The sequence below is a fragment of the Poecilia mexicana genome, unplaced genomic scaffold, assembly GCF_051168715.1.
Source record: "Poecilia mexicana isolate PSO_F unplaced genomic scaffold, ASM5116871v1 scaffold_4, whole genome shotgun sequence".
Lineage (NCBI taxonomy): Eukaryota > Metazoa > Chordata > Actinopteri > Cyprinodontiformes > Poeciliidae > Poecilia > Poecilia mexicana.
Window position 1 is genome coordinate 827,818 of NW_028263373.1, and position 26,296 is coordinate 854,113.

The following is a 26,296-nucleotide window of genomic DNA, read 5'->3' on the forward strand; positions in this document are numbered from 1 at the left end:
TTTTTATTTTGTCAAAATCCACATTTCTGTCTTCATTTTACACATTTCACAAATCATTAGCCTCTTGATTTTATTAGTTTGTAATCTTATAGAGCTCAAGTTAAAAGATTTAGATTCTGTAGATTTAGATTTTCAAGAAAACGTACATCAGTGATTCTTGAGAATAGGGACAAAATGGGTTTTAATTTTCCCATATTTTTTTTTTATTATTTCTCAACCTTATGTATGCAAATATGACAAATAATGTTTAGAAAATATGAAGATGCTAAGGTACAGGCTCCCAGTTGCGAATTTTTTTTAAAAAATTACATTTTTAATCGACCTGACCCAGAACTTTGTCATCACCATCTGACAAAAATAAATCTAAAATGATTTTTAAAATACCCCATTAGTGATATTTTTACTCAATTTACAGACAAATGCTTCTCAAGAAATAAAATAAATATTATTTAAAACAAAAAACAAGAAAAAGTCCATCTGATGGAGTTGACAGTGCATGACGGAGTTGACACAGAACTGAAGGTGGTGACAAACTAGTGAGTAAAATGAAAAACTTGGTACATGTGAAGTAATGCAATTCATGTAAAATACATTAAAATGAATTAGTTGCACAATTAAGTGAGATTTGACAACAATTTCACTGAAAGAGTCAGAAAAACTCTGACGGAGTTGACATCTGACGGAGTTGACGAAATGCCAAACTACCTCAATTTATATGATGTTATTCTGAAGGAGGCCATATTGTAGCTCGTCAGGTCCATTAAATCTTTACAGTTTACCAAAATTAAGCTTTTATTTCGCAAAATTTCATCAAAGTTTTGTAAATTGTCAGTTATGGAGTTGACACATCATGGTTGTGACAAACAACTTAGGAATAAAACAGAAGAAAAAACTAAAGAATAACTTAAGCTAACCGGAGCTAACTAGCCCTCCTAGCAAAGGAAGAGAAAAGACAACGTCATGGGGTCCTCAGAAGTTCTGGTGCCCCCCAATAATGCCTGATTTTTTTACATTCTTTTCATTTCTGACGGTGTTGACAAAAACTAAGGACAAATTTTAACGGAGTTGGAAAATATCTAAAAATTATTTTTAATTCAATTTATCGATACTTTTATAATTATTTATATGACTACTTATACTTAATTGTCATAATATATAATTTCAGTATTTCTTTAATTGTTTTAAACTATAAGAATGTGTTGAGTTCTGCTCCTGGACAAGGGCTTTTACAGGCATCATCCACCGACTACAATGTTTAAATAAAAAAATATTCAGCAAAAAAAAGAAAAATATACATTGTTGTGCTCACATGACCCAGGTTAGTTTAGTTAGATATTTGAAAAAAATATATTTTGTGTATATTTTATTCAAATTTCATGCTTTATCCATAGGACCTGTTTTGTCCCTATTCTCAAGAATCACTGACATATTAATTATAATTTTTTTGCTGAGTTTCTTTTATTTACCTGTTTGCTGGCATTTTAGGACTTATTTTGAGGTTCTTTTGTCCACATAATGTAGAATTATGAATAATTTCCATTTTAATCATCGTTTTGACTTCTTTCTTTGAATTATTGTCTATTAGGATTTATTTTTATTGAAAAGTGCTGCTGAGACGGGGATATAAAGCAGTTTGAGGCCAATATTTCTCAGATGTTAAAGAGTCAGTTCATATAAAAATTATGAGCAAAACCAATTTTTTTCTGTCAGTCGTGGGTCGGTTAGCACTAGAGGGAGACAGAGGATGAGATTAGGGAAGGGAACATTTTAAATCTTGTAAAGAATAATGAACTTTGCAACATCAGCATTTTGGAGACATTTTATTTACTTAATTGGATATAAACTCTATTAAACCAGAAAAAGAAATCTTGTTTATTTTCAGACATGGCAGAATCTCTGCAAAAACACCTAAAAGGAAATTCGTTGCTTGACTTCTTTTGACTCAAAACAGATGATTTTTATCTGAATAAATTCAAAGTTTTAATATAAAGAGGTATTGACATTAATCATGGCTGTTACATGCATGTGTTTGGGTCATTCATCTTATCCACTAATGCCAATTTGGTAGCATAACTTATTTTATTACGATGTGATAAACATTTATAGTTTGCTGACGACATGGCACATGTAACCATGGCAACCGGTGTTTTAAAGTCAGGCTAGCTCTTTCTACCGTCAGTTTACACGCGCTAGCATGCAACTTCAGCATGCTAGCGAATGCTAAAGTAGTAAGACGAAGGCGTGTAACCATGGCAACAGGTGTTTTAAAGTCAGGCTAGCTCTTTCTGCCGTCAGTTTGCCCGCGCTAGCATGCAACTTCAGCATGCTAGCGAATGCTAAAGTAGTAAGACGAAGGAGTGTAACCATGGCAACAAGTGTTTTAAAGTCAGGCTAGCTCTTTCTGCCGTCAGTCTGCTCGCTCATCCACCATGTTTACGAACAAATAGTCTTTTCATAGGAAGATCAAGTTTATATTGTATGCTAAAGGTGTAACTGGTGTCTTTAGCTAGCCCGTTTTCTTCCTCTCCTTGCACCTTGAAGCAGACCAAGTTGCACCGGAGTCTGTACTGTCATCATCTGCAGGTCAGTAACCTAATATTGATCCATATTCCTCCCGGCCGGTGGAGGCGCAGGCTGCGGCGCTGAGAGATTTGTCACAGAGGTGAAGGTTATGGATCAGTGCTATGATCTGCTGACAGTGAGTGACAAGACTCCTCTCCTGTCTCCTTATGTGCAACAGGACTCCGGTACCTGATCGTAGCCCTGACCCTGAGACCTCTGACCCCACCTGCCAGGTCATTCTCATGCCACCTTAACCTGCTGAAACCAGAGAGCGCTGCGGGGGAGAGGAAGTGAGCCTGCATCAAACGGTTAAATCCAGGTATAATTAAACTTTTTTTTTTCTGCTGTTCAGCTCTAAAATAAGAGGCCAGATTCGGTTAAAGGGACATGAAAGCTAACGTGCATTTGTGATGGAAAAACCTGTCTTTCATCCAAATCAATGGAAATTTATCATTCATAATCGGTCTAATAATCTATTAAAGTCACTGGTGTCTTCAGTATTGAAATTTATTAGGCCTATAACGCAGAAGACATTCAGAATGATAAAGTTATGAAAAATATTACTACTTAATGCTGCAGTATGTGTTTTTCATAAAGAATATGTTTTGTTAAAACTGTCACCAGTTTGTCACAGTTTATGACACAGATAATCTGTAAAAACAAAATCGATCTCCAGCTCCTCTCTGTCAGAGCCTGGAGGAGGGTCTCAGCGCTGTCAATCAACATCATGTACTCGCTGCACGACTCGCAGAAAGTAGAGCTTGATTTATTTTATTTTTTCTTCACAGATTCTCCCAGTGCTAACTAGAAACAACCAATCAGAGCCCAGAAACGGGTCTTAGCGTTAGTCAGTCATAATTTTGTGCGGCGCCGCTCGTTCTCCTCCATCTCCGCCCCTTGACCTCTGCTAGCGCAACACCTTTTCCCTGTGAGTAGATCCAGTGGTTGAAAGCTACACTAGTTAGCATAGCCACCAACGATGGCAGATAAATGGTTTTCCTGTAATGTTAAGTTGTTTCTCTGGCATTAGCACATTTAGCAGCAATTAAATGAGATTGATTGACAGCGCTAAGACCCTCCTTCTGGCTCTGATTGGTTGTTTTTGGTCGGGAGTGGAGAATTTGTTCAGACAGTAGTAGTAGCTCAGAGAGGAAGTGGAGGAGATCGATCTTTTCTCATATTATCTCTCTCATAACAAACAATTTCAACCAATATGTAAAAAGTTATTTTTTATACAAGTTAGATACAGCAGCTTCAGCTGAACTTAACCAATGGGCCGTAGCGTTCGATAATCATGTTTCCATTATAGTCCTTGCTACCAGAAGACCAGTTTCTTTCAGCATACTCAATGCTTTGATAAAGGATGAAATAGTTCTGAAGGTTCGGATGTTTTCCGCTTGGCAGACTTCGTGTCTTCCAAGCAACCGCAATCATCCAAATTCCCAGCTGCAGATCAGTGAATGTTTTGCTGCTTTTGTGAACCTCAGATTCCAGCTCCAGACCATTGTGACTGACTGGGAAGCAGAAATACTTTCAGTCCAGTGGGATTTGCTTTTCCTGGTACAACATGACACCAGCATGTGAAGAGAGTTACCTTGATGTAGGCAGGCTGAGGCAGCCTTTCTGCACCATCTGCAGGATAGGTCTCACCTAGTTTATATGTCTTCTCAAGGAAAAAATTACCAATTTCAATTTGTAGTTACTAATCAATCAATTTATCAATCGATAAATTACACTACCCTAGCTTACACGTTGCTCTTCAGGCTGGTGAGGGTTTGTAATATTCAGACTCCTCAGCTGTTGCTTCTTCCTCTGAAGTTTCACCTTTCTGCTCTACTGTCTGTCCGTCTGCTAAGAGCTCCATGTCTGACGCTTCTTCCACAGAAATAGTCACTAAGTCCCACAGTCCCCTACGAAAGACCGGGGATAAAACTTATTGGTTAAGATTATTGTACATTTCAGTATTAGGTATTTTCCACACACATAGCGTCATGTTATGGCACAATTAAGTAATTATGTTACCTTCAATTGTTACAAAAATGTTATTAAGCACGATTTAAAATATGATAAAGATAGAAATAATATGGCAACATTAAAGCTGTAAAAGGTTTTAAGTTGGATTGTTGGATTTTAGCCAAGACCTGTTGCAAATTATTTCAAGGCTACACTGCAAAAACACAAGTCTTAAATCAAAGTACTTTTCATCTATTCTGCTACAAATATCTTAGTACACTTGAAATAAGACAAAAACTAACTTACTTCAGTAAATAATTGCTAAGTGTTGATGAAACCACTGGCTCCACTGGCTGATTGTTTCACTTGTAACAGGACATTTTTCCCATAGTCAAACTACTACTTTTCTTTAACAACATGAAGATATTATTTACTTTAAAAAACTGCAGTTTTTCTGAAAAACTACTTGTTAGTTTTGACTTAGAGACTGGACCAAAAATACTTGGTAAAATTGTATTTTTACTGTTCATTAGATGAGATTTAGTGAATAGAAAACATTTTAATAATCCTAATACACATAAAACGAGAAACGTTTGTTCTGATTTTATGCAATTGTGTAACAAATGTTTATGTGTGTCTTTAAAAAGTGTGTGGAAGTTTCTGGTTTCAATAAAGGATAGTTAATGTAAAACAAGCTCCTTTATGTGGCTGAAAAGTTACTTGCCAATTAATTTGATCTTATTTACAGATATTTGGATTAGAAACTCAAACAATGTGTACAACTTTACTTTGTATGCTCTTACGTTCTTTGTTTTTTTTTTTCTTTAACATGACGGCTAACGTCAGCTAGCTTATCTAGAACATGAGGATTATTCCAGCCCAAATAAAACGTACTATCTGTTTTAGCCTTCAGTGACAGTGGAGAACCCTCAGCGGTATCCGGTTGACCGTAACCGTGGCGTTGCACCAAATCAAGCCGTGCAGAACAATTAGAATCACGTCGATGTTTGGCAGCTTATCGCTGAGCTTCTACAGTCAAAGACAATTGGCATTATCTGTAAAACAAGTTATTACACAGACTTTGAATTTAAAGAGGAGGAGAGGCAGAGCACAGTCATGTACAAACACTTTGATACACACAAGTTTATCTGTCAGGTCAAACCTATTATTAACCCCAAGGGCCGTGGTATTAAAGCCTTCCTCCTGTCGAACAAAACATCCTCCTGAAGAGAATAACCACTGAAGACGGAGTCTGATAGCTTCTTAAAAAGAAAAAGCCACATGAAAAAGATAAGTAAGCTCTGACTGCCTCCTCCTCCTCTTCCTCCTTCCTTCCCCATGAAGGCTGTGCACACCCCGGGGCACACGAGTAAAGGTTTGGTATCAGGTAAAGCCTGATTTTTGGGCGGCCATTCCTATTGTCGTCGTTCTTTTATGTGTCATATTAGTTACAGAGAGACAAAGGACGGATCGGACCAGCGGAAACCACGAACAGCCAGATGGAGAGGAGACGGTGAAGATCGAGTGGGAGACGGGGGGGAAAGTGAGAAGGGCCGTGGTAATATCACGCTGCTTTTGCATCGGGGTCAGTGGGGCGGGAAGCCCTGGCAAACACCCAGGTTCAGGATGAAGATCTGTCACCAGAGGGACATTCCTGTTAGAGACTGGGCTGCTGTTCTGTCCCAGAAAAACACAAACAACAAAAACACACAACTTCTGTTGTGTTGAAGTGGACGACACACCAGCTTCGATAAGAAAGTCTGGTTTGTTTATGGAGAAGTGAATGTGCGAGAAGTGAACTCTCATGTGGTTCGAATGCATATGTGAACGCAAAGTGAACCAAAGACTGCGTTAAAAAAAAGCAGGAAGTGGACTGCAGCGCAGGGCATTCTGGGTAAATACATCCAAAACAAAGGCACTAGCCCAACAGGAGAAATGGCTTTGGTCTTTTACTAGACAGAAGAGCAATAATCCCACTGCTAAATGTGACACTACTCTGTTTTTGTTTTCATTTCATGAAGAAGGAAGTTGTGCTCAGTGTCTTCAGGAGTTTTTTCTTTCAGTGGTTCTTGGTGCAGTTGGTGCAAGCATCCTAGTCCTATTTCTAGTGCGCCAACATTTCAGCAAGTTATATGAGCTTATTTTATGTAAATAATTCCTTAAGTACTAGTTCACATAACATGAGAAAAATGTCCTGTAAAATAATCTGCCTGTGGAAGTAAAACTTTTTCCTCAATATTAAGGAATTTTAACTTAAACAACCTCCTATATCTTGGTGAAAAGTTACTTGGAAGTTTGTTTTTTTGTCTTATTTCAGACATTTGCAGAAGGAACCAGACCATAATGACTTGGTAATATTTAGTGTTTTTGCAGTGCAGCTAATAAATTGATGAGGTCTGTGTGTGCAGTTTGCACTTTGACCGGCCTGGCTAAAGCAGAGCAGGTCCCCCACCCGGCATTGAACCTTGCGTCACACAAAAACATTTCCATCTTTGATTAACTCTGCAAATTCAGGCCCTTTGTAGGAACTGTTTGTCACATTTTCATCTCTAATTAAAATGCAGATGCACTTCCTGACCTGACAGAGAGGCAGACATCCTTGTCGGCCGCCACTCGCTCGATCACAAACACACACAAGGACAAATTCAACAGCTCCATCGGTCCTTGGTGACTGAGAGGCAAATCTTCCATCTCCTGCTGGCAGCTTCAGCGAGCGTCAAGGTCACTCCTCCATTCAGAGCCACCCAGCATGTTTTGATAAACATCGAGGGGAAGCGACCTTGATCGGCTGCCATTTTTTTCTCCATCTCATGCGCTGAAGCTAACGCTCAAGTTGAATTTGGCTATTTAATTAAGTCTTTCAGCGCCCAAGAAATAAATATTGTGCATCTGTTTGCCCCTGACTTGTCCTGATATATACATTTTAAGCAAACACGAATAGTTCCCTGCAAGACACTCTCACCTCAAAATAGCCAAAAATTGGAGTGAAAAGCAAGGCGACCATTTTCAGGTTAAAATGTTTTTATTCTTCTCTTTTGTTCACCAGGAGTTTGAACCAAAACTACCAGTTCTGCTGGTTCTCTAACTCACAGAGTCGTCCTATAAGTGATTTTAGCTGCAGGACATATTTAGTTATGGTCTCACAAGGTCAAATCTGGGGAATTAGGGGTCAAATTGCTGATTATCAGCCCACACATGACCAGATGGGAATGAGAGCAAGTTGATATTGGTAAAAACAAGAACAAGACAGTTCTAGTATGTCCTACTATTTTATATAACTTAAAAACAAGAGAGATACCTTTGGTTATAATTTTGGCACAGATATTTGGTTCTCCTTGCAAAACATAACAAAGATTATCTGTGAAGTGGATCCATTAAACACCAGGAGCCAAGAAAATGATTTGTTCAAGAATAATGATCTTTGCTTCGTCAGAAATTCACCAAAAGAAAAGTTTCAGCTCAGAGCTTCAGTAGAGATCAGTCTGAAATCTGGGTTTAGTGACGGACTCAGACCTGGACCTCCAGAGCCACAAAAAGATGGTTTCAAATTCAGCCTTCTGTCGCCTGAAGTGAAATGCCTCGTTGCTCAAAGGTGCTGCAAATAAAAATTGATTTTGATTTGGACAACATTTCCAGGGTTAAAGGACTAACGTTACAGCAAGATCTAGAGAAATTTATCCATGCATAGGTCTGTCACAATAAGCAATAAATTAATTAATCAATGATAAATTTAAACAAACTCAATAATTTTTCATTTGCATGATTTATTGTTTTTCTCTTTTCTCTCTTTTTCAACCAAAAAGTGGATGATAAAACTCTTCAGTCTGTGTTTTGGTCTCAACTGTCCTTTTTGTAAAGGACAGTTTTGTTTACAAAGACTTCAGTATCCATTTTATTATTTATGTTGTTTTGTTCATTTTCTTGTAATATTAGGACTTTAAACTCGTAATGCTATGACTTTATTCTTAAAATATTTTTACTTTAAAGTCATAAAATTATGAGAGTTTTCTCATCATTTCATTTTCTTAGTGTGGCCCTAATATTCATATAAACGTAATTACACTGCTGAGTAAATATGTATTTATTTTGTATTGTTATTGCATATTTTATATTTTTCTAATATTTTGCAGTCAGATAAATAGAAAAATAAACATTTGCATAGATCGTATAGCTTGGTGTGTTTTTAATTTGCTTCTGGTCAAAAAACTCCCAAAAACCATATTTAGGTTACGTGGTCGTATTATTTTTAGCATTTCTAAGATTTTTTTTTTAACCTCTGATTTATTTATCCCTCTTATTTATTTATCGCTACCAATTGTAGTTGCTTGTTTTGTTTTTAGCCATTTGAAATCTTAAGATGAAAAGTGCATTATTGTTTTATTTAAAGTACAGAAACCACAAATTGCCATTTAATCCAACGATTCCTTATGAGTAAAAGTTCACATCGATGTCGTGGTTCAAAGAACCTTTTCTCTTTAACTTTCCAGCCTTGATTTCAGCGTCATCCTCAGTTCAAGCAGCTGATTTGAAAAACACAAAGACACTTTTGACGAGCAACCAAATAAGGTTTTCCTCTGCTTTCCCCGTAATGAGGTGCCAAGACGCAAGTCGTGTTATTTTAAGTGTATGCAAGCGTGTGTGTGAAGCTGACACCGAGGTGGAGCGCTGAATCCTGTCCAACTGTGATAAGGCTTCTGATGACAGAGCCGCATTAACTTACCTGACACACACTGGCATAAACACACACATGCAGCTTGGTTTGGGAGGGACAGGGGGTGTGTGAGAACACGCTGTAAGAAGCCGTGGTTCTCTGCGGCTGACACTAAGTCCCATTCATGGCAACAAACACCCTGACAGGCTGAGGTGGAGGTTTATTAAACACCAGCGCAACATGGAGGATGTCGACTTTACGCAAGAAACAGCAAAAAGGTCCACATGGAAATGAAGGGTGCGTTCCCACCAGTCCGATTTAGTTCACTTTATTCTGACTCCAGTTCGTTTGGGGGTGTGTGAATGTAACTGAACTCTGATTCAGACCCAAGAAGTGAGCTCTGGTCCGCCTGAAGCCCTCGGTATCGGTTTGGTTGATCTGAACTCTGATGCGGTTTGAATGCACATGAGAACGCTCCAAAAGCAGGAAGTGGATTATAGACACGGAAACTTCAGCAGGGCAGAAAGACGATTCTTTCACATGCTGTCCATAGCCGCAGTAAGACGCCTCCGTGAACAAACTGACACCTGCAGATGTAGATGTCATTAGTTTAGTGCAATGTGCCACAGCAAAGGGAAAAATATGGCAACGTGTCTGTGCTACACGCAGACACGTCGCCATAGTAACTGACTGACAGCAGCTCCACTAGTGTATCAGAACATAAACCACCAAAAAACACGCAGACAGAACATTCAGTACGTTAGTTTTACGTTTTCATGTCTGACGTTTATTTTGTGATTATCAATAACTGATCGATGTGGTAGATTACTTCCCTCTCCATTGTTGTTGTTTTGTCTAAATTAAAACATTTTCCTGACCATGTTATCCAGATGTCGTAGTTTAGCAAAGCACCGCGTCCTTTTCTCTTTTATACATCAGGCGTACATTTAAGATTTAGTGCGTTATTTTGATAACAGCTAAAACCGAAGACAGTCTCGTCTGTGAATAGTTTTATAAAAACAGGATTTTGGGTCACTTTTTTTCAAAACGCTTTTCTACATTTAGCCCAGTTTAATAATTTAGATAAAAACTTAATTTGGTGCAGAAAAGTCGACTTTTCAGGTAAATTCTCTTGGTAGACGTGTTTTTACTAAAAGATAAAAGATAAGATTTTTAGACTAAAGGAAGAAAACTGGTCACAGAGGGAACGTATTTTATTAATTTTTGTTTTCCATCATAGATTTAAACACTTGGAGAACTGAAAGCAGATATGTTTATATGCAATTTGCAGCTTTGCCACTGGATGGCAGCAAAATTCGTGTAAGAGATCTTCTATTCAGAAGATGAGTCACTCTCCTGTGTTTTTGGCTGATATTATTGCTGTGGTGTTCGCCCGCCTCAGGCCGTTTCCGCCTGCCGCTGTTGGTGATGTGTGGGGGCGGTGGGCAGTTTTCTGTTTCACTTTGCACAGCTTGCAAGTGTGAAAAGAAAAAAAAATTACTCTTTTTCTTGATTCTTTTGAAACTACATACTATTTTATTGTTTACAAAAACAATAATTATTGCAAACAAAACACATTACAGGCTGAGACATGGAGGTATTGATCTATAAAATAACAAATAACCAATTAGATAAAGGAAGAATAAATAATAAAAATAAAATAAACAGGCAAATAAAAAATGCATACGCATAAAAATGAATACATTTGGGACAAGCACAGCACATAACCAAATGGTGTCGCAACAAAAAAATTAACATGTAAACTAGGATACTTATTTTTTTTGGCGGTTATTTTCTGATTTGCGCCTTCATTATTTTCCCTTTCTCTAATATTCCTTGTTTTGATTAATTTAGGATCACAGATATTTTAGGTACATGCGGGAAAGACAGAGAAAACAACATGCAAGCTAAAATAGATGTTAGCTAAAATAAGGGGATTGTGTGGAATGAGAATAGTGAAAGATAAAATGAGCTTTTACGTTTCCTTCAGTGTTTCGTCTGCTGTCCTTCTGGATGGTTCCAACAGAAAACCCGGTTTTGTTATTGTTTCTGTTTTTCTATCTGTTCCATCAGAGACAGAAACCATCTCAGCTAACCAGCTGTGAGAGACGACAGTTGCCAGGCTTAACCCAGAAATTGTCCTTTTGCATAATTTAGCTGTAACTGTCTCTCCTGCCGTTGAGAACATCAACATTTGGCATTTGTGCAGCACAACTGTTAGTAATATTATCTCTATGGCTTCTTTATGTTTGCATACAGTAAATATTAGTTGATGCAAAAAATGTTAACCTGTTTGGCTGGAAGGATACTAAAAACAAATGACTACATAATCAGAAAATCCAAGTTTTGAATATTATTATTATTAAGTGTAATATTTTACTAATCTTTATTAAGAATGCATATTTTCAAACATAGTCTCTGTTGAGATTTTAAGTTTTTATCAGTAACAAAGTCTTCAGTCTCCTGCAAAGTATTTTAAGGGATTTCATTTAATTTCTACTAGAAAAAATTTTTTATTCTTAAACCCGTTATCTTTTGTATTTTGTTGTTTTATAGTTGTGAAATTGTGTTTTTCCAACAGTAGTGGAACATCGACAAAGTTTAGCTTAAATTTGTAATGAAAATGCAGCTACTGGCCTTAAAATCGCACAAACTAGAATTACAAAATAAATTCAGCAATTTTTTAAAAACACACAAGGTTTTTGCATTGGATGAGGTGGTTTTTCAAAAATACTGGATTTCACTAAAGTACATTTGAAATACTTTTTTCACATCACACAAGTCACATGATTAACTGAATGTTACCACTGGTGGAAATGACAAAGAAGGCGACAGGAAGTGGGATGAGGACGATGGCGCGGCTCGTTTTTAATTACCTATTGCATGAAAAAACTTATTCAGGTTTGAATTTATGAGTTTCTTATTTAATGGGAAACTTACGAGATTGTGTTTTTATCTCTGCATTAACAGAATATTGACAAACTTTTACGTTTCCATTATTGTTGGTAATGGAAACGCAGCTTCTGCAGTCGTCATGCCAGGTGTTTTCATGGAGTTTTATGAGGTTTGTAGGGAGGGAGATGTGACCATCCTTCATGTATCAGAGCTCTGAGGCCAACAGAGACCCCTTGAGACCTAGCATGAACACACACACACACACACACACACATGGACACATGCACTTCTACATGTGAGGAGGTTATCCTTGGTTATAGGCTGAGGGCTCCGTATCTACAGATACCTGAAACGGCTTCAAAGGTGAGGCAAACCGCCCCCTGGCCTCCAACTCCATGTTCACGAACACACGCACACACACACACACACACACACACACACACACACACACACACACACACACACACACACACACACACACACACACCACACACACACACACACACACACACACACACACACACCGGCCTTAGACTAGGACTACTTCCTTCAAAGTAAGTCATTCATTGTCAGAAAAATTGGAAAACAGTGTTTCAAATCAGAAATCTATAACAGCATGATGCTAAGAATGCTAGGAAAATAAATAAAATTACAAAAATAAATGAGAACATCACCAGAATAAGTTTGTATGAGAATAAAATCATAGCAGTATTGCATTGTTCTGTTTTCTTGTAATTTTATGACTTGTTCCTCGTATTATGACTTTATTCATGTAATATGATTTCTGTTTCTATTAGTTTGACTTTATTCTCGTAATTTTATTATTTTATTCTCATAATTCGGCTTTTTCTTATTATTTAGACTTTATTCTCGTAACACTGACTTTATTCTTGTAATATTATGAAAACTTTGCTTCAATTCTCCTTGCACATCTTTTATGCTGCATTTTTTCCTTTCACTCAACCTTCCATTGTAAACTTGGAAACAGCACTCAGCTTCTTTGGATTCTTTAGATTTTTTTTCTTTAAATAATGAACTTTAACTAAATTGTGCTATATTATAACATACTGAGATACACGTATATTTTATTAGCTTTAGTTTAGACATAAATTCCTCTCCAGACGTCTACAAAACAAATAAACTTCCAACCTCTAAACTTGAAAGCCAAATATCCATTTTCCTCTCATAATAATAGTGAATGAACATCCTGATTTCCTGCTATAAACATCTTGTTGTTTTGTACAAAAGCTTTTCTTATAAAAAAATTCACACAACTATATTCTTTTTATGTATTGAAATGAAGCAGGATGAAAGCACATCAACAGGTTAATACACATAAAAGTCCTGACTTTTATTGATGGAAAATGATTCACATGGAGTTTGTGCCAAAAGTTTCAAGCCAGATAAACGAGTCGTTAATCATTGGTTTGAAATGTCAGACAATTAGAGAACATTTCCTCTTGTCTGAGTTGCTCTTCCTGCTGCTCTGTTTGTGCCAAGACTTTTATGCTTTTGTTGACAACAGCAGCTTCCTGTTAGCACAAGCTAACACCATATTTGGAAGTTTGGACGTTTTGTCACATAATAAACGTGATTATGAAAAGAAGTTTGATTAGTGAGAAGAATGTCCTTTTAAGTGGTGAACTTGAAATGGAGTTGGTTCAGCAGAAGAACTGATTCTTCTTCTGTGGTTTCATCAGGACTTTTTCTTTTAGTGTTAATTTTAATCACTGGATGTGATTTTTGTGTTTCGTTACTGAATTTTTAACAGAGTAGAAAAAGTTTTCCAAAGTATTCAGCTACATATTCTGTTTAATTCCTGTTCCAGTTACGCATTTTTATTTATTTAATATATAACTGATTCTGTTATTTAAAATAACTTAAATTGATCAAAATTAAAGAACAAAATGTTCAGTTTAGATTTTTTTTCAGGATTTGCAAACAAGTGAAAATAACAAGAGGATAAAGTCATAATATTTTCATTTTATTCTCATATTTCTTTGGACTTTATTCTCAATATTTTGACTATTATGTCATTTGCATGTTATTCTCATAATTATATGTTCATATTAATATGACGTTTTTCTCATATTATTATAAATTTATTCTCAATATTATGACATTAATCTCATTATGAATTTATCTTTCTAATATTATGACTTTATTCTTGTACTAGTTTATTCTCATAATATTACTTTATTCTTGCAATTTTATGACGTCATTCTCATAATTTTATTCATTTTAAATTTTTTCTTAGTGTGGTCCTAAAACTCTGTATTATTATTTCCTTTGTAACAAGACATTTATCTATATATGGAACTAATTTTTCATCTATATTAAGGAATTATTTACTAAGAACAAGCTCCTATATCTTGATAAAAAGTTAATTGTAAGATAAGTTTGTCTTATTTCAAGCGTACTATGATATTTGTATTAGAAACCAAACTAAAAATACTTTTTGCTGTGATCTTGGTTTAAATATTGGCGTTAATAAACCCAAACCGGACCGAATCCGGCCTCCATGAAGAATGAAACGGCTGAAGTCGCTGTGATCTGTGTCACTGCGCCTCGGGGGAAACTCAGCCATCAGTCAGTGGATCCACCCATCCATCCTTCCTTGGTGCCCAGGGGCCCCGGGGGGCCACTCCTAACCCCAGAACGCCGCACCCTGCGTGGGATGAAACCCGGCCGCGCGCCTCCGAGGAGCCGCCGGCCTCGACTCGTCTTACAGGGCGTCGATTCAGCCTGAAATCAAACCCCGGTGAGAGAGCGCATACCTGGACGGCCAGACAGATAGATGGGTCCGCAGACAGCCGGGCGGATACGTGAGCGCAGGACGGACGGACCCATCCAGGCCAGGCCGGGAGGACAGGGAGGCGTCCGCAGGGACAAACCGACGTCAATAGAAGAGGGAAGTTCATCACTTTCCTGAGGGACGAGGTTTAAAACTTTCCTCAAGTTTATCGGGGTTTTTTGTGTTAAAAAGTTGAAATCTGGTACAAAACATGGCTGTGGGAGGAGAAGTGGAGGCTTTCTGTTTACCAGCTGTTGTTTCAGAACACACACACGCACGCACGCACGCACGCACACACACACACGCGCACACCACATTAGTCTGGTTCGATGAAACTCAGTCGGCACATTCGGCAAACAGAAAAGGAGATTTTAAACCCAAATCTGAACACGAGACCAGAGTTGGGTGGTAACTAGTTACTTTTGCTTCAGTAACTTTTTACTTTTACTTGATTCAAAAAAGCAGCACATTTTCGCTGCACAAATGTAGCTGAGTAAAGGTGGGAGGTTGGTTGACCTTTCCTGATGTCTGAAACATTTATTACCTTTTATTGATATCGGCACAATCAAAAACTTGCAGCACAAACGTAGCTGAGCTGTTTGACATCAGATTTGTTTGATTTTGGTGCTGGTTGACCTCTGATGACCTCTGGAAACTTTTTCATTAATACCTTTAAAATGGTAGCAGCACAAAGAAACATTTTTGCAGCACAAACATTTGACACCAGTTTTATTAGATTTGGCTTACAGGGTGATTTACATTTTGACCTTTAAACTTTTGTTAAAAGCAAAAGCAGCACAAAACATTTAGCAGCACAAGCATAGCTGAGTTGATTGACACCAAATTAGTTTTATTTGAAGAAGGCGGGAGGTTGGTTGACCTTTCCTGACCTCTGGAAACATTTATTAGTATTTAAATAACAGCAGCACAATTAAAACTTTTGATGCACAAAACTTTGACACTAATTTTGTTAAGTTTGTAGAGGTGGGGATGGGGAGGAGGGGGCAAGAAAAAATGTTGCAGCATAAAGTTAGCTAAGTTTTCGACACCAAATTTGTTAGATTTTGTAAAAGTGAGATGGGCGGAGAGTGGTTGACCTCTGATGACCTCTGGAAACTTTATCTTTAAAATGATAGCAGCACAAAATAAAATCTTTGCTGCACAAATGTAGCACAAATATTTGACATTAATTTGTTAGATTTGGGTAACTTCAGGGTGGGGTGGGGTCGAGGGGTTGGTTGACCTTTTGACCTTTAAACTTTTGTTAATATCTTGAAAGCAAAAGCAGCACAAACAAAACTGTTTGCAGCGCAAATGTCTAACACCAGTTTTTTAGAAGGAGGGATCAACTTCACTCAGGTTTGTAGTGAGGTGTTTTTCTAAAACTGAAAAAAACAATTAGAGTGAATGTTACAAACTGAAAACTTTGATGGTACCCAATCCGCTCCAACCCAAACGAGAGAAAAAAAATCTGACTTCTGCTTGGGATTTTTAAAAAATATCTTTTTTTTTTTCTTTTTTTACATATTCTGACCTTTTCTTTCCAAATCCCTCTCTTCTCTTGCCTTCTCTTCTCCTCATTTCAAGCATCTGTCCAGAAGTTAACATGAAGGGAAATCAACTTTGAAGCCTTGCAACCTCCAGGCGCCGCGGGAAGACGGCAAGAAGTGTCGGCAGATGAAGAGGGAAATGAAGAAGAGGAGGAAGACTTTGTTACTCAGGATTTTCCATCCAACTATCAAGTGAATTTTACGCAAACTTTAGAAAACTCTCAGAAAGTAAAATAGAAATTGGGCACGCTTCCATCGGAGGAAGTGGAAGTTGATGGGAGCAAGTTGGTGCAGATAGAAGATGGGAGCCGTTTTGTTTTATTCTGAATCCAGGAAGTGAAAAAGCGAAGTTGTCGGCCTCGCCATCTGTCTGCTGAAATCTTGCAGCTCCGGCTTTCTGCGGTGTTTGGTTTCCTGACATTAGCAGACCCCGTGGCGGCTCTTTGAAGCTTCGCCGCTGCTGCTCCGGCTCATTTGGTAACAGGTTGGGAATGGGCCGCTGGCGAAAAACGAGACCCTCGTCACCTTGGAAACGGGTCCCCCCCTTGGCCCCTCCCGCTGCCGCGACGCGGTTTGGAGGAGGAACAGGGTGACATTTAGCCGTTTCTGAGGACGAACAGGTAAATTCACAGAAGAAAAGATTAACAGACAAGCTTTGATAAACTATTTTTTGGTATTTTCCCATTTTTCTTGGTTTGTTGCTTCAGTGTGAGAATCAGAGTTTATTCCCACTTTAACAAAGTTAGTTTTGGTGCACTGCAAAAACACAAAACCTCACCAAGTAGGTTCTAGTGCAAATATCTTGGTACACTTGAAATAATAAGAAAACTAACTTAGAAGTGACGTTTTAGTACAATGTAGGAGCTTGTTTTAGTAAATATTTCCTCAGTGTTGATGAAATAGTTCTAGCTTTATTGGAAGATTATTTTACTTATAATTCTTCCCGTGTTATCAGTGAAATATTTTTCTTAATCATTATCAAGAAATGATTAACTTAAAACAAGCTCCTATATCTGACTGAAAAGTTACTTGTAAGTTTTATCTTATTTCAACTGTACTAAGATATTTGCATTAGAAACTAGACAAAACTTATTTGGACAGATTTTGTGTTTTTCAGAATCAGAATTCCTTTAATGTCACTTTGCACAAAAAAACACAACGAAATTTAAAAAATGTCAACTCTCAAAGGCCAGTCAAATAACTGAATAAATAAATAAATGATGATCAGGTTTTAGATGGACCTGCTAGCGCCTCCCTGAGGGCAGGAGTTTAAGACGTGGTGCTCGGGGTGCGATGGGTCGTTGGTGATGCTGCGGGCTCTCCGGAGGCAGCGGGTGGTTGGATTATTTAAATCCAAATAATCTACTGCTGGTCACGGCCCCAACTCAACATTTATACTTCCATGTGAAAATTTCTGCAAACAGTTGCACAATTATACAAGCGTGCATCTTTGAAAAGCATGAGTGGAGCCTCCTGCACATCCAACAAGAATGCAGCAAGTGGTTTCTGGATGGAGACGCAACAACAAAGCAGTTGTTCTTTCTAGCAGCCATTGTACAGCGCATACAGCAGTAACAGCAGTTGGGTTGCTAGTAACAAGGCTGGGCTTAGCTGGGGTTGCTAGGTAATGGTGTGACTTAACAACTGGAAGGTTTTTGAAACAGCTCTTTTTCCAGACACCAGAAAACATTAATTTATCGAACATCAAACAGCCATGTGTTTATTTTTAAGCGGTTGGTCTGTTTTTAGGAGCAGTATGAACCCAAATGGAAATACAAATATATGCAAAATATGACTTGGACAGATTTTGTGTTTTTCAGAATCAGAATTCCTTTAATGTCACTTTGCACAAAAAAACACAAGTTTGTTTTTTTCCATCAGTGTGGCGGAAATGGGCTTCCATACAAATGAAATACAAATGTATTTCATTTGTATGGAAGCCCATTTCCGTATAGCTTATGACTAAGCTATATGGTAAGTTTGAGATGATAACAATCTCATACTTATCATATAGCTTAGTCATAATTATGAGAGAAGTCTATTTTTGTCATCAGAATGGCAGAAATGGTCTTCCATACATTTGCAATATTGTGGATTTAAAAACATTTGGGAAGAAAATATAACTGTATGCAATTGAGCTACAGTTCTCGTAGTTGGTGTGGAAGAAAATAAATGATGACTGATGGAGCTGGAGGTAATTATCATCAATTATCATGGAAAATATTATAAAATATAGCAAAATAGCGGAAATGGGCTTCCAATTCAAATGGTATGTACATAATACCATTTGAATTCAAATTTTCTTTACATTTATTAATTTGTTTTATTGTATTTTAATGTCATGTCTGCTTTGGTCAACATCAGTTGTTCTTAAATCTACAAATAGATTTGACTTGAAGTAAGTAATAAAACTCAAACAGTGACCAGATTTTTCCTGAAAGCTTGATAAAAATGATTTGTTATAACATCTGCATTTTTCTGCACCAACTCTCTAAACATTTCTCTCCTCAGCGACCTGAGGCAGCCGCTTCTGAAGTACTTTGTCAGTGTTGTGACACTCACAAGACTCTCTCCTTCAGCACTTTGAGTGAAATTAAGTTTTTCCTGCATTTTAGACAGTTAATTATACTCACAACTAATTATCAACTGGCAGTGCCACTCAGATAAACTCAAAGTGAGTCGCAGGAACAAATCAGGAGCAATTTTTCTTCTGCAAACATCTTTTCCTGGCGGCAATCAGGCGGAGATCAACCTGATGCATTTAAAGTAATTTACATTACTGCCTATATCCTCTTCCTGTAACATGTACAGTCGAGTTTCTCTCTTTTCGCCTGTTTTGCCTCCATTTTCTCTCTCTCTCTCTGTGCTGCTGATTAAGAACACAACCTGTTGTTGTTGCACCTCTTTCCTGATTACCTGCTATTTTTTCCTCCTTCCTCCGCTTCATCTCTACCTCTTTTTGGCCTAGCTGCTTGCTCAACCACACGCTGTGTGTGTGTGTGTGTGTGTGTGTGTGGCAATGCATGGCAGCCTAACGAGTTTGATGGCTGTCACCTGATCTCGGTGATGAGGGGCTGCTGTCGTAGCGAGAGGAGAGTTAGGTTTCTCCGCTGTAATTAGTTTTCCCAGCCTCTAATTATACGAGACGGAATTACAAGCCTGATTGACTGTCCTTTAAGCATTTTAATTCACAGAATTACCCTTTTTCTCTCTCTTTTTTCAAGAAAAAGTGGGAGAGTTGTTGTTTTGACAGGGATGGTCACCGAACATTTTCATGGATGAAAACACTTTTTTAAAATTGGAAAACATGCTACTATATATGATAATATGACAAATATTCTCACATTATAACCCAACACAATTCCCAAAACCTGTAGCAAAGTGCAGGTACTTCACTGCTGTGTTTGATTCCCGCCCCTGGGTCTTTGTGCATGGAGTTTGCATGTTCTCCCTGTGCATGGTGGGTTTTCTCCAGGTACTCCGGCTTCCTCTCACAGTCCAAAAACATGACTGTCAGGTTAATTGGTTTCTCTAAATTGTGCATTTTTTGGTTGTCCTGTCTGTCTCTGTGTTGCCCGTTGACTGAGTTCAGTTATACATTCATGTCTGCATAAACGAACCAGACTTTCTAGACAAACGGATTGGAGTTTGATTAAACCTGCAATCAGACTCTAATGTGGGCCAAAACAACTCTGGTTTCCTTCGGTTCGGTTGAAGTGAACTCTGGTGCAGTTCGGATGCATATGTAGCCCAAATACCTCTCCAAAAGCAGAAAGTGGACTACAGTGCATGGCATTCTGGGTAAATACAACCAAAACAAACATGTGTGTGTCTAGTGCTAACAGGAGAAACAGCTTGTGAGAAACTAAAGACAAAAAAGAAATCGTACAACTGCTAAAATCTGAAGATCCTTCATTGTTTTTTTTGTTTTTTTACATCTTATGGAGACGGAAGTTGCAGTGTCTTATTCAGAGGTTTTTGTGTGTTTTCCTTCAATAGTTTTTGGTGCAGCGCCCCCACAGGTGAGGAGGGGAACATGTTTTTCAAAGGGTTTGGTTTGTTTCACACAATGGACTGTGAAAGAAAACCACAGCAGCTGAAAATGTAACAGTTGCTGCAATTTTGATCTCAAATCAAACTATCAGACTATCAGGTGTGAAAACAGATTGAACCTCAGTGCAACAGCAGAAATCAGATTTTTCTTAAAATGGAATAAAACAACTTTTGCTGAATATTTAAAAAATGAGCATTGAAATAGAAATGATTAATTCTTTCACTAAAATGTTTTTTTTAAAGATTACAGCTTGTGATGAGTATTTCCTTTTTTATTTGTGTTAACTGAGTAAAGTGTTTTGTCTTTGCCTCCATGACCTGAGCTCTCTCTGATCTCGTTAATAATCCGGCCGACTGAACCGAACTCGCTGCTTCCAGCTCTTCTTCTCTTCTTATCATGCTCTTGTCAGTCTTTTCCTTTTCTGTTTTCCCTTTGTTCTCGTTTCTTTGCTCTCCGTCCTCCTCCTCATCCCGTCTTTCTGCTCGGTTCTATCTTTTCCTCGGTCTGCTTCTCATTCTCGCTCCCTGCAGACTTCTGACTCTGATAGGGCAGCAGCCTCTCAAACTATTAACTCTGCAATCCCTTAATAACAATCTCAATCCCTCCATCCCTCCCTCCTTGTGTCTTTCTCTGAAGCAGTTCATTTGATCACTTTATTCGAACCTCCCATTCATGGGGCTCAGATCACACAGGGGGCTGTAATGACAGCACATTTATTAATTAATTGCATGTGTAATTGCTAAAATTAAGTTTTGGAAACTTGGTAATGATGTGAGGAATTACAGGGGACGGGCTTTGAAGACGAGCTCCCCCTCTAGTTCTTGTGGGGAAGGATGGATAGAAAGATGGAAAATAAAAGCGGGGGGAGGAATAATCCAGGAGGGGAGAAGTGCAGAAGGGACCGCCGATCAGAGCCCAGAGTTTTGTCTCTGGGCTAATCTTCTCCTCTGAAGTGGTGTCATGGCCGTCACTCCGCTCTTCCCGGCAGTCCCGATCTGTCCGTTGTGTGGCTGCAAATTCTCTCCATTGATTCAGACTGGGCTACTTTAATTAACTTCCTCCCTGAGATAATGGCTAGCTCAGAGGAATCTGCTCTTCGCCAAAAAAAAAAAAAACTCTGAGAAAACTTTTCCCTGCATCTCCAGAACGGCTAAGGCGGTGCCTTCCGCTTTGGCGTAATTTATTTTCTCTTATTGTCGAGACTTTGTCCAAAAAATTAGATTTGAACATGAGTGGTGAATTGTTTATTGTCTGGGGTATTCCAGAGCAGATGTAAGTCCTGGGTCTCTGTGTGCCGAGAAGATAGGAACAGACTCCATTATGTGTTGAGTGTGTAATTTGACTGGATAGACGTGTGGATGGGCAAAACGTCCTTGGAGGGATAAATGGTTTATCACACGTGTGAACTGTTGAAAAGAAGATGGCAAGAAATGGAGGGAAGAAAGAGGTGTAAATATAGCACATTTTACCCATAGAGCTGTGCAAAAGTTATGGACATTAAAGTATGTGAATTTTCTAAAAATAGATCTTTAAACTACTGTTCAAATAGTATTAACAAATAGTGATTTTAATTTTCCCCTGTAAATTTGACTCTGAGATATTAAACAAACTTTATTTGAGAAATAGTTAAGAAATATAGCATTTTTACTGTACATTACTGCCCAAAATTACTGCTGTAGCATACGTCATGTACCCAGAATGCATTGCAATGTAAACAACATGACGACATTTTATTTAAACATCCAACTACAACAGCGTAATAAGGCTTCTGAATACAAAAAAGGAGAAAAATTTCGCAAAAAAAAAAAAATCTAGAAAAAACAAGGGAATGTCTGAGCTCCAAAAGTAAAAAAAAAAAAAGAAAATAAAAAAGCCTGAAAAAAAACTCTGAAATTTTTAGATTAATATCAGAACTTGTGTAGAAAAAAAACGTGGAAAATTCTGAATTTAAACAGTAAAGAAAAAAAAGTAAACATTTTACTCTTGAAACTCAGGAATGTACATGTTTTGTTCTGGAAAATTTCTGAGATTAATTTAAAAAAATTCTGAGTTTACTCTTCGTTTCTATCTACAGTGACCCTAATGCACCATCGTAGCAGGCTGCTCTGTTTTTATAAGATAAAATAAAAGTCGCATGCAGGTCGCCATGTTGTTTACGTTGCAATGCATCCTGGGTATACCTAAGGTATGCTAGGAGCTACGAAGCTAGCTCCGTTCGGCCAGCACAGTAATTTTTGCGCACTGAGTAACGTTCAGTCCTTCAGTTTGAACCGGAGTGAGTTGAAATGGAAGAAGAAGCAGAAATGACACGGAGAAATGAAGATGCGAAGCTGACCGGCTTGATTAGGCTGGTAAGTTTCACCTGTCGGAGTATCGAGCAAACCAAGGACGGGGAATTGAGGAGACTTGAGGATACACGGTTTGAAAAAGAAAAGGTGAAACGCTGAGGAAACAGGCACAGGACTGAGCTGTTGGGCAACCAGGTGAGAAACTGCTAGCATGAATTCCCGGTGAGCTAACCATACCTGTCTAAACCTGTCTGTACAGTTGTTATTAAGCTAACTGCACCGTTTTAAATCTGGGGGTTTTTTGGCCACTACCTCGAACAGTAGCTTATAAAATGGGGAAGTCTAAATACTTACAAGTTTGACTAGGGCCAAATTGTTATAAAAGAGAACTGGGTTAAGTTTAAGTTCAACTTTATTCCTATAGCAGAATTCAGTCATCAGTTATAAAAACAAGCAATAAACATTGTACTTTGCCAAATGCCATTATCAATACACATCAGATAAATTGATCAATGTTTTGTAGTTTTCTGGAAGTTTGTTCCAGATTTGTGGAGCATTGAAGCTGAAAGGGGCTTTTTGACGTTTGATTCAGGTTCTGGGGATGCAGACCAGAACCAGAACCAGATCCAGAAGTCAGTGTAAGAACCGGGTGATGTGCTCTATCTTCCTGGTTTTAGTGAGAACATGAGCAGCAGCGTTCTGGATCCTCTGAAGTGAAGACTGTTGCAGTAATCAGTGCCAACACAGATAAATAAATGGATGAGTTTCTCTAGGTCTTCCTGGAACATTAGTCCTTTAATCCTGGAAATGTTCTTCAGGTGACAGAAAACTGACTGAGCCATTTTACAGAAGAGCGATGGAATCAACATGTTTTAATGACACATTACGGTACAGCTGAAAAACCACCTTGTAACAGTGTTAAAACTTTTTGGTGTGTTTCCATTAAGCCTATTTATTTCTTCTACGTTTCTGCCAGTAGTAACATCCAGCTGTTAATCATGTGACTTGTATGATGTGAAAAAAGTGTTTTTCTCACAGTTTTTGCAGCAAAGAGTTACTCTAAACTGAAGCAGATTTTCTGTACCTCAAACAGAATCTTATTTAGTAATTTATTGTTTATTGTTTATTACTTATATCCTTATAGACTCTCCATTGGAGTCAAGTTTGTTCTCACATCATACATTAAACTAGCCAAGGGGTTAACGCTTTGGCAGTCCGTGTTGTTTAGTGCTCTCGACCATTAAACCTCTCCAAAGGGAGACAACATCTCATCTCTATGTCTCTGTTTTCGCTGAAAGCGGGCAGCTAATCCGCATCGGTGCGGAGGGTGGGGGGAAGAGCCGGCCTCTCCGATGTGAGGGCTTGTGATAGCAGAGACACTCGATCACATTTATCTGCGGTTTACACCTTCCTGTCTTGATCTCTGAGGTATACAGGGGATCGCCTTTCTGTCTTTAAAAAAGCGAGCACGTAACGGAGGGCAGAGGAGGGGAGGATGGATGAAGAGGAGAAAAGAGGCCGGGGTTCCCTGTGTGAATGCTGGTTGGAACTGTAAAGCGAGCCGAGCGACGACAGCTAAATGCGCTAATTTTCTGCTGGGACGCACACTTTTGTCTCGCAGGGAGGGCTCAGGACTCTGGGGGATCAATAACTTTTCAACATTTCAATGGTTCAGCTTCGACTTTGGCGACTAGATTTAAGCCTTTTTGCAGGATGAGTATCATGTTCCTGCCAATCAGAAAGCAAAACACTGTACTGCAGATGAGGGCAAGAAACAGGTCAATGTTTCCAAAAACCTAATCAAAGCAAAGCATCGTATTAAAGCGAAAAAACTAATTTTACAATAATTGATTTTTTTTCTGTTCTACACTGCAAAAACACAAAATATTGCCAGGTATTTTTGTCTGTTGGTACACTTTAGCTTACAAGTAAGTTTTAGCATCTTATTTTAAATAAATAATTCCTTAATACTGAAAAAGTTTTTTTTTTCACTCATAAAATGGGAAAATGTTAAGTGAAATGATCTGCCAAGGCACTAAGATATTTACAGTCGAATCTAGACCAAAAATATTTTATCATTTTGTGCTTTTGCTATGATAAAAATAACTGTGTTCATTAATCCTGCAGAGAGTTGTAACTAACCGAGTAACTAGTTACATTTACTTCAGTATCTTTTATGAAAAGTACTTTTTGGAGTATTTTTACTATACTTTTGTACTTTTACTTGAGTAATTTTATTATGAAGTATTTCTAAAATTTCTGGATTTTTTTTCCACCGAGTGAAAAACAAACATGTTTTAACCAAGACTTCACCAGACAGACACACACCTGATGTTTCTGTTTAAGTTTTATAAGTTTTTTAATGACAGAAACTGATTTAGAACATTTTTATTATTTTTTTATATGAATTATTGTCATTTTGGTTCTTAAAATACAAAAATTTCCACTTAACTTTATATTTTGGTCCGTCCAGTGTCATTTTTAAATATTAAATGCTTGATAATTTGGTCAGTTACTCAGTACTTGAGACTTTTTCCCAAATACATTTTCTCTTTTACTTGAGTAAAGTTTTTGTGTACTCTGCTGGCCGCGCCCCCTACTCAACGTGGAAATGATCCAAAATGTCAGCTAAACATTGTGAGAAGATTTTATTTCCAGTACATTTAACTCAGTTGATACAGTTTTAAAATCAATTCTAGAAAATACCTTTTCCACTCTGGTAAATAAATGGCTTGATTACATAATTGAAAGCCCAGATTTTATTTGACATTCTGGCTGGCAGCGTAGCAGAGATCCTTCAAATTACAGTGCACAACAACAAAGTAGTTCTTTCATTTCTTGCCATCTCAGCACTTTCTCTTCCTAACAGAAGCAAAAAGAGCAGAACTTTCCCTGAGACTGACAGCACTTTATCTCATTATCTTCAGTGATTCCCCTGCCTGAGGGCCGCCGTGTTGACGGATTACTACCAAACATCGGCAAACACAAGACCAAGCTCAAAATTAAAGGAAAATGTTTCACAGAATGTTTTATTTAAATGCTGTTGTTCTTGTTGCTTACATTTATATCCGTCACTTTAACAAATTCTGCTAATGGTTATCACGACATGGCAATACACTGCAAAAACACAAAATCCAACAATGTAATTTTAAAACAGAAGCGGCAAATAAAGTGAATTATGAAATCTCTTCCAGACTGAAGAATTTGTCATCCAGTTTTTGAGAAAAATAAGTCATGCAGATGGTAATTACTGAGCTTGTTTTAATTTATTATATGATTAACTGATTTACTGCGACAGGCCTACTGCAATCTCAGCGGAGTACACCCTGCATACTTGGCCAATCCATTACAAGGCAGCACAGAAGCACACTAAACTCCACTGCATTGATGCTTTGCACTGCAGTTGGTAGTTAAGAAAATCTGAAAGTTAAAGTCATTTCACCATTGATGCTTCAGAAACCTGGCAACCTCTTTGAATCACACACTTCAGCTTTTTCTAGCTCAAATCCCACCATTTGGTTTTAAAACCACAGAAAATCGACCGTGGTA